Source organism: Oncorhynchus nerka, linkage group LG2 (genome assembly GCF_034236695.1).
Source record: "Oncorhynchus nerka isolate Pitt River linkage group LG2, Oner_Uvic_2.0, whole genome shotgun sequence".
Classification (NCBI taxonomy): Eukaryota; Metazoa; Chordata; class Actinopteri; order Salmoniformes; family Salmonidae; genus Oncorhynchus; species Oncorhynchus nerka.
In genome coordinates this window covers 21,581,962-21,590,674 of record NC_088397.1, presented here as the reverse complement: position 1 = coordinate 21,590,674, position 8,713 = coordinate 21,581,962, and the positions used below count along the sequence as shown (strand labels likewise).

The 8,713-nt window shown below is 48.5% G+C and overlaps 1 long non-coding RNA gene across 3 annotated transcripts; it reads right to left on the bottom strand.

Annotated features, from left to right (window-relative positions):
* Window positions 1-231: 231 nt before the first annotated feature.
* On the bottom strand, window positions 232-7,120 carry LOC115120730 (uncharacterized). Of its 3 annotated transcripts, none has more exons than XR_003862213.2 (5): window positions 6,919-7,120; window positions 1,394-2,194; window positions 878-1,021; window positions 669-772; window positions 232-568 (listed from the first exon to the last, which is right to left on the bottom strand). It is a non-coding gene; the product is annotated as an uncharacterized LOC115120730 (long non-coding RNA). The 3 variants fall into 3 exon arrangements; XR_010465062.1 differs by having other exon boundaries at window positions 1,394-1,612; XR_003862214.2 differs by having other exon boundaries at window positions 669-736; window positions 1,394-1,612.
* Window positions 7,121-8,713: the final 1,593 nt, after the last annotated feature.

Sequence of the window (8,713 nt, the reverse complement as noted above, 5' to 3'; positions counted from 1 at the left end):
GGGAAACATTTAAATGTCTTGGAATGGACTAGTCAAAGCCCAGACCTCAATCCAATTGACAATCTATGGTATGATTTATAGAATGCTGTACACCATCGGAACCCATCCAACTTGATGGAGCTGGAGCAGTTTTGCCTTGAATGGGCCAAAATCCCAGTGGCTTGATGTGTCAAGCTTATAGAGACATACCCCAAGAGACTTGTAGCTGTAATGAGATTGCACACACACACATTTCAGAAAATATATATTTTTTTATTACGGTAAAATTTGCAACTGCCCCATGAAAAACATAACAATTACTCCAGATTTACAAAAACATGAAAAAGGAAGAGAATTTAATTGATAACAGAACAAGTCAAATATTGAACATTGTAAACAGTGTCTCAGAGAAGCCATGTGAATCACAGGTAAGGTCCCCAGCCCAGGTACATCTGACACAGTCGTCGGTAGCCTCCTGTATCAGGTAGTGGACGTGTCCCTCTATAGACAGAGGCAGACCCAACACCTTGTTACGACTCTTTATCACGCCCTGCAAACGCTGATCAATCTCACACACATGGGTCTTGGCCTGGGAGGGGAGAAAGGATGTGTTAGTTAATCCTTTCACATGTATTTAGAGATACTGTGTTTTCTTTAGAGAGAGAGAGGGATAGAGTGTGTGTGTGTACCTTCTCGTTGACTATCTCTCCATTCTCACTGGCCTGTGTCTTGGATCGTCCTTTGGGTTTACTCCACTCTACCAGAGGGTCATGGGAGAAATATCTTCAGTACACTGAAACACACACACACACACACAATAGTCTGAAGTGTTCTGTCATCTCTGGGCTACAGCAGAGTGATGTACAGATGCCAGTTGGAGAAGTGACAGGTTAAACACCTTGTTGATGAGGCAGTTGAATTCTATGAGGCGACAGTCTTTCCGGAGGTCATCTTTAGGTTTACACATCACAGTGTAGCTCCTCCCATCACGTCCCTTCAGGCCGATCTTCTTGGGCTCCTGGAGGGAGGCTAGGATCTCCACCTATACACACATCATCATGAGACACACACACACACACACCATGTGGCACGACACACACAGACACAGAAAGACAAACTACCCCCCCCCACACACACCATGTGACACGACACACACAGAAAGACAAACTACTCCCCCCACACACACACCATGTGACACGACACACACAGAAAGACAAACTACTCCCCCCACACACACACCATGTGACACGACACACACAGAAAGACAAACTACCCCCCCCCCCCACACACACACCATGTGACACGACACACACAGAAAGACAAACTACTCCCCCCCCCACACACACACCATGTGACACAACACACACAGAAAGACAAACTATTCCCCCCCACACACACACACAGAAAGACAAACCTCTCCCCCCCACACACACAGTATCGTCAAAGCCATGAAGGTAGGCCCAGTGTCCGGGGAATGCGTAGTGGTGCAGTGTGTTTGCAGGGCCAGTAGAGGGCAGTGTGGGGATGAGGACAGACTGCAGAGGGATCAGGATCTGGCTGAACGATGGCTCCTCCACCAGACGCTTCAACTGCTTGAAATGGACCCCATACTGAGAGTACTGTTACCATCCACCTGGAATACAGAGAGAGAGAAATGGACCCCATACTGAGAGTACTACTGTTACCATCCACCTGGAATACAGAGAGAGAGAAATGGACCCCATACTGAGAGTACTACTGTTACCATGCACCTGGAATACAGAGAGAGAGAGAAATGGACCCCATACTGAGAGTACTACTGTTACCATCCACCTGGAATACAGAGAGAGAGAAATGGACCCTATACTGAGAGTACTACTGTTACCATGCACCTGGAATACAGAGAGAGAGAGAAATGGACCCCATACTGAGAGTACTACTGTTACCATCCACCTGGAATACAGAGAGAGAGAAATGGACCCCATACTGAGACTACTACTGTTACCATCCACCTAGAATACAGAGAGAGAGAAATGGACCCCATACTGAGAGTACTGTTACCATCCACCTGGAATACAGAGAGAGAGAAATGGACCCCATACTGAGAGTACTGTTACCATCCACCTGGAATACAGAGAGAGAGACATGGACCCCATACTGAGAGTACTGTTACCATCCACCTGGAATACAGAGAGAGAGAAATGGACCCCATACTGAGAGTACTGTTACCATCCACCTGGAATACAGAGAGAGAGAAATGGACCCCATACTGAGACTACTACTGTTACCATCCACGTGGAATACAGAGAGAGAGAAATGGACCCCATACTGAGACTACTACTGTTACCATCCACCTGGAATACAGAGAGAGAGAAATGGACCCCATACTGAGAGTACTACTGTTACCATCCACCTGAAATACAGAGAGAGAAATGGACCCCATACTGAGACTACTACTGTTACCATCCACCTGGAATACAGAGAGAGAGAAATGGACCCCATACTGAGAGTATTTGCGTTGCACCAATGCACCTAACCCTAAACATCAATACCTTTCTTTAAAATCAATACACAAGTATATATTTTTAAACCTGCATATTTAGTTAATATTGCCTGCTACCATTAATTTCTTATAACTAGGGAAATTGTGTCACTTTTCTTGCATTCCGTGCGAGCAGAGTAAGGGTATATGCAACAGTTTGGGCCGCCTGGCTCATTGTGAACTGTGTGAAGTCCATTTATTCCTAACAAAGGCCGTAATTAATTTGCCAGAATTGTACATAATTATGACATAACATTGAAGGTTGTGCAATGTAACAGCAATATTTAGACTTAGGGTTGCCACCCGTTAGATAAAATACGGAACGGTTCCGTATTTCACTGAAAGAATAAACGTTTTGTTTTCTAAATTATAGTTTTCGGATTCGACCATATTAATGATCTACGGCTCGTATTTCTGTGTGTTATTATTGTAGCGACCCGCACAGACAGCTGTGTGTTATGTGCTAGGCTAGGAGGTGGTTGTGTTGTACTGACCAGTACCCGGTGTTCGCGGGGTCCGACATGTCAATCAACCTGCTATCTGCCAATCACGGGAATGCCTGGAATGTTCTGATGCCGGGCATCCTGGTGGTTGGCGGAGTGGCGTGGAGGGGGGTTGGGCATTGGAAGTTAAGACCAGGTTCAGCCTTTGTTCTCTCTCTCTTACGTCTGGGCTTCACAAGAGAAGGTCACGATTGGCTTGTGGGTTATCTGTCATCTATTTGGCGTGTGCTACGGCCCAAACAGTAGCCTGTGTAAAGTTGGTTCAATAAACCGTCAATTCGCAAACTCAAGCCTCTGTCTGGACAATTGTTCATTTATGATCTAGTCAGGTCATTACATTGGTGTCAGAAGTAAAAACGTTGATACAAGTTAGCCAGCTAGCTAGCTGACTTATGTGGCTAGCTACCGTAGGTGAGAACGGGGATTGAAAATGCTTCGAGGGAATCCGAAAGTGAAGGTGGAGGTAGGGGACGATTATGGCCAAGGAGGTGCGTGTGAATGGACGTCGGGGGTTCTGTCTGAGGAGATCGCCAGGGCGTCGGAGCGCAGAGGCCGCTTGAGGGAGGACGTTAGAGTGATGGCCGCTGAAGCGGGCATGAGTGCTTCGTCGAGTGTATTTCGCGCGGATTCTGGTGGGCGGACCGAAGTGGCGACGTCGACGCGGCGTGACGAGGAATCTGGGGCTCAGGATGTAAACAAACATGGCGGCGCCCAGTTCCCGGCTGCGTCCGTATCTGTTAAGACCCCGAAGTATTCCGGTAAGGCGGATTGGGAAGCTTTTCATGCTCAGTTTGAACTGTTAGCTCATTTTAGGGGGTGGTCGGATGAAGAAAGGGCACTGCAGTTGGCTTTATGCCTCACGGATGAAGCTCTGGCCTGTTTGATATTGATTAGCCCCGAGGACAGGCATGATTATGGTGCTCTAGTGGGAGCACTGAGAAGGCGCTATGGACAGTGTGTACAGCCCGGGCTACTGCGCTCCGAACTGAGGAATAGACGCAGGCAGCCTGGAGAGCCTCTACGGGTGCTAGCTAATGACATTGAGAGCCTCTCTCGGCGGGCATATGCTCACATGCCCCCTCCGTGCAGAGCGAGCTAGCACGGGACCAGTTCATACAGGCGCTCTCCCCTACGGAGCTGCGCATACAGACCCAGCTGGCTCATCCTGAGTCATTGCAGACAGCCTTGGAGATGGCTTTGGAGAGGGAGCTGGTGTGGGCTGGGGCTTCAGCTGGGGCTTTGGTGGGGGTGCAGGGAGACACACCCTCTGTGCGAGCTGGGGGGCAGAGCAGCCCGGAGCCGGAAAAGCCTGCTTGGGTGGCCGAAATGACAGAACTCATTCGGGCTGTGTCGCTACAGGCGGCACGAAACACAAGCCCTGGTCCCAGGGTCTGCTGGGGTTGTGGCCAGCCAGGCCATCTGCGCCGAGATTGCCCCATGTCCCCCAGAGCTCAGGGAAACGGCTCGGGGTCCGCATAGACCGGGTAGTGCGGACCCCTGGCTTTCTATCCCAACCACCATCATCTTCAGGAGGAGCCCACCGGCACAGACGGGGAAGCAAGACTCCACTTCCCCCAGAAGCAGACGAGGGAAAGCGGAGGGAGCCTGTTGTTGTGGTGGGCCGGACCTGTGTTGGGGACTTTTGTCATGTCCCTGTCACTGTGGAGGGGGTGCCCTGCTCCGCCCTGGTGGACACTGGGTCCACAGTAACCCTGGTGAGGCCAGATATTGTGCCAGTGTGAGCCTACAACTGTGCAGCTCCGCACAGTCACAGGTGAGCTGGCACCCATGAAAGGGAAGGGAATAATGACTCTGACAGTAGGGGGCAGGACTGTGCGTCATCCTGTGTGGGTGGCGGCTGTGCAGGACCCTTGTATCCTGGGGTTGGACTTTCTTAGGAGCACAGGCTGCCAGTTAGACCTAAATAGGGGCACACTGAGCTTCCAGGGAGGGACGGAAGTCACCATGGCCCCCCCTAATGTCACATTCACTCAACCCAACAAACCCTTTACTCCAACAGTTAAAGCAGCAGAGACTCATGGCTGCGCCCCCTCCCCCACAGCTGTGTGTGACTTTTCCCCAGTCCCCCTGTCACCTACAGCGGTGTGTTACATTCCCCAGCTACCTCCATGACACAGCCCTCTGTGAGCCCGGGCCGCACCCCCAGCCCAGCTACCCCAGATGGGAGAGGAGAGGACACTGTCTGCAGTGAGGGAGATATGGGGAGGAACTGTGTTGGTCTTGACCCTGAGCAGCAGGAACGGTTGTGGCAGTTGCTGTTTGAATTCAGAGACAGCTTTGCGTTGAGTGAGGAAGAGGTGGGTCAGACTCTTCTGGTGCAGCATGAGATCGACACAGGTGATGCTCGACCCATCAAGATGCGTCCCCGCCGTATCCCGCTGGCACGCCAGGAGGCGGCAGACAAGGCTGTGTTGGAGATGCAGCGGGCAGACTTCATTGAGCCCTCAGACAGCCCCTGGGCGGCGCCAGTCGTCATGGTTCCGAAGAAGGGGGGCAAGCTGAGGTTCTGTGCGGACTACAGGCGGCTGAATGAGGTAACCAGGAAGGACTCATACCCCATACCACGTATCGATGAGTCGCTGGACCTGGTGAGGGGGTCCTCCTGGTTCTCCTCACTAGACCTCCGCAGTGGCTACTGGCAGGTGCCCCTCTCCCCAGAGGCCAGAGCCAAAACTGCGTTCTCCACTAACAGAGGACACTGGCAGTTCAAGGTCCTGTGCTTTGGCCTGTGCAACGCTCCAGCTACTTTTGAGCGTTTGATGGACAGGGTGCTGGATGGCATCCCCCGACAGCAGTGTCTGGTATACCTCGATGACATCCTGGCCCATGGCAGCTCCTTCCAGTCAGCCCTGGGGGCGCTACGGCGTGTGCTGGAGAGGGTGGCTGCCGCAGGTCTGAAGCTCCACCCCGAGAAGTGCCACTTCATGAGGAGAGAGGTGTCCTTCTTGGGCCACCGAGTGGGGAAGGAGGGGATCAGCACCATGGAGGACAAGGTAGGGGCTGTCAGAGACTGGCCCACCCCCACCGACCAGCGTCAGCTGAAGAGCTTCCTGGGCCTGGCCTCTGTCTGGACAATTGTTCATTTATGATCTAGTCAGGTCATTACATTATGTTATAATTAAGTCTATGATTTGATTTTTCATAGAGCAGTCTGACTGAGCGATGGTAGCCAGCAGCTCTTCGCAATTCTTCAAGCATTGCACTGTTTATAACTTCAAGCCTATCAACTCCCGAGATGAGGCTGGTGTAACCGATGTGAAATGGCTAGCTAGTTAGCGGGGTGGTTGTTCCCCTTGCTCTGCATGGGTAAGGGAGGAGAGAGGAGAGGGATGGAAGCTATACTTTTACACTGGCAATACTAAAGTGCCTATAAGAACATCCAACAGTCGAAGGTATATAAAATACAAATCGTATAGAGAGAAATAGTCCTATAATTCCTATAATAACTACAACCTAAAACTTTTTACCTGGGAATATTGAAGACTCACGTTAAAAGGAACCACCAGCTTTCATATGTTTTCATGTTCTGAGCAAGGAACTGAAACGTTAGCTTTCTTACATGGCACATATTGCACTTTGACTTTCTTCTCCAACACTTTGTTTTTGCATTATTTAAACCTACTGCATTGACAACAAGTTGTTACAGCAATGTAGTTAATTAGTTAGCTACAGTAGCGAACTTAGTGTACTATTAACAAGTTACCGAGCTAGTTAGCATTAGTGACGTTTATCAAGTCATACTGTTAAATTATTTTACTAAACAATGTGAGGAGCAGTTGGAAAACTGTACTAAGCTAGCCAGCATTAGCTAGCATGTTAGCTAAGTTAACGTTACCTACAGTAGCAAAACAATAACAATGTCCACCGTATAGACAGCGCAGTCTCGAGTCTCACCTCGCTAGCTCCTGCAGTGCAGGTATCATAGCGGACATTTCCAAGCCTTTCATCTTTAGACCAGGGACTGTGAACAGTCCACAAAACGCTATATTTAAAAACAGCTGGCTAAATTGTACACTGTTATGAGAGAAACGACAACATTTCGGCCCTCAAGTATTCCTCAAAAGAGTCGTTTGAAATCTTTCGCTCCAAAGTGACGTTTGGCTATGGCAACTGTAGAGGTCCAGTCTTGATTCGGACAAGTTACAAACGCAAACGGCTCTCCCTTGAGGAACTGCAGCAGATATGATAAAAATGTACAGATTTACAGAATTCACATACCAGTAATTGAATAGGATATCTGTGGGGAGAAAAAAATCTAAATATTTGCATGTTACTGTTATTGTCCAGCATGTCCTATGGAATATGATGATCACATTGGCCTTTTTCTACTGTGCAATATAACTGTGTATGTCTGTCTACTTCTGCAGGGGGTTCTGAGATTGAGAATCTGGACTACTAGCCTGAGTTTGTAGATGTCTTGTGATTATACAGTACCAGTCAAAAGTCAGGACACACCTACTCATTCAAGGGTTTTTCTTTCTTTTTACTATTTTCTACATTTTACAATACTATTGAAGACATCAAAACTATGAAATAACACATATGGAATCATGTAGTAACCAAAAAAGTGTTAAACGAATCAAAATATATTTTATATTTGAGATTCTTCAAAGTAGTCACCCATGCAAGATGGCGCCGACAGAGATGGTCGCGTCGCTTCAGGTCCTTCAGGACCTAAGGAAACTATGCAGTAATTTGTTATTTATGTATCATTTCTTATATTGTTAGCCCAGAAAACCTCAAGTGTTATTTCATACAGCCGGGAAGAACTATTGGATATAAAAGTGACGTCAACTTAAAAACACCAGGAATACGACTTTCCTGAAGCAGATCCTCTGTTTGGACCTCCACCCTGGACATGGGATCTTATCCCAGAGGCCGACCCAAAACAACGTGGTCGCCGCAGGAGAGACTCAGAAGGCGAGCACACCATCCGCCGCTTCCGAGCATATTACTCGCCAATGTCCAACCTCTAGATAACAAGGTGGACAAAATTAGGGCACAAGTTGCCTTCCGGAGAGATATCAGAGATTGTAACATTCTCTGTTTCACGGAAACATGGCTTACTCGGGATATGTTGTCAGAGTCGGTACAGCCACCCGGTTTATTCACGCATCGCGCCGACAGAAACAAACATCTCTCTGGTAAGAAGAAGGGCGGGGGTGTATACCTTATGATTCATGACTCATGGTGTGATCATAACAACATACAGGAACTCAAGTCCTTTTGTTCACCTGACCTAGAATTCCTTACAATGAAATGTCGACTGCATTATCTACCAAGAGAATTCTCTTTGATTATAGTCACAGCCGTGTATATCCCCTCGAGCAGATACCTCGACGGCCCTGAAAGAACTTCACTGGACTCTATGTAAACTGGAAACCTTATATCCTAAGGCTGCATTTATTGTAGCTGGGGATGTTAACAAATCTTATCTGAGAACAAGACTTCCTAAATTCTATCAGCATATCGAATGCGCGATACGGGCTGGTAGCATTCTGGACCATTGCTACTCTAACTTCTGTGATGCATACAAAGCCCTCCCTTCAGCAAATCTGAGCATGACTCCATTCTGTTGCTCCCAGCCTATAGACAGAAACTAAAACAGGAAACTCCCATGCTCAGGTCTATCCAACGCTGTTCTGACCAATCGGATTCCATGCTTCAAGATTGCTTCGATCACGTGGAC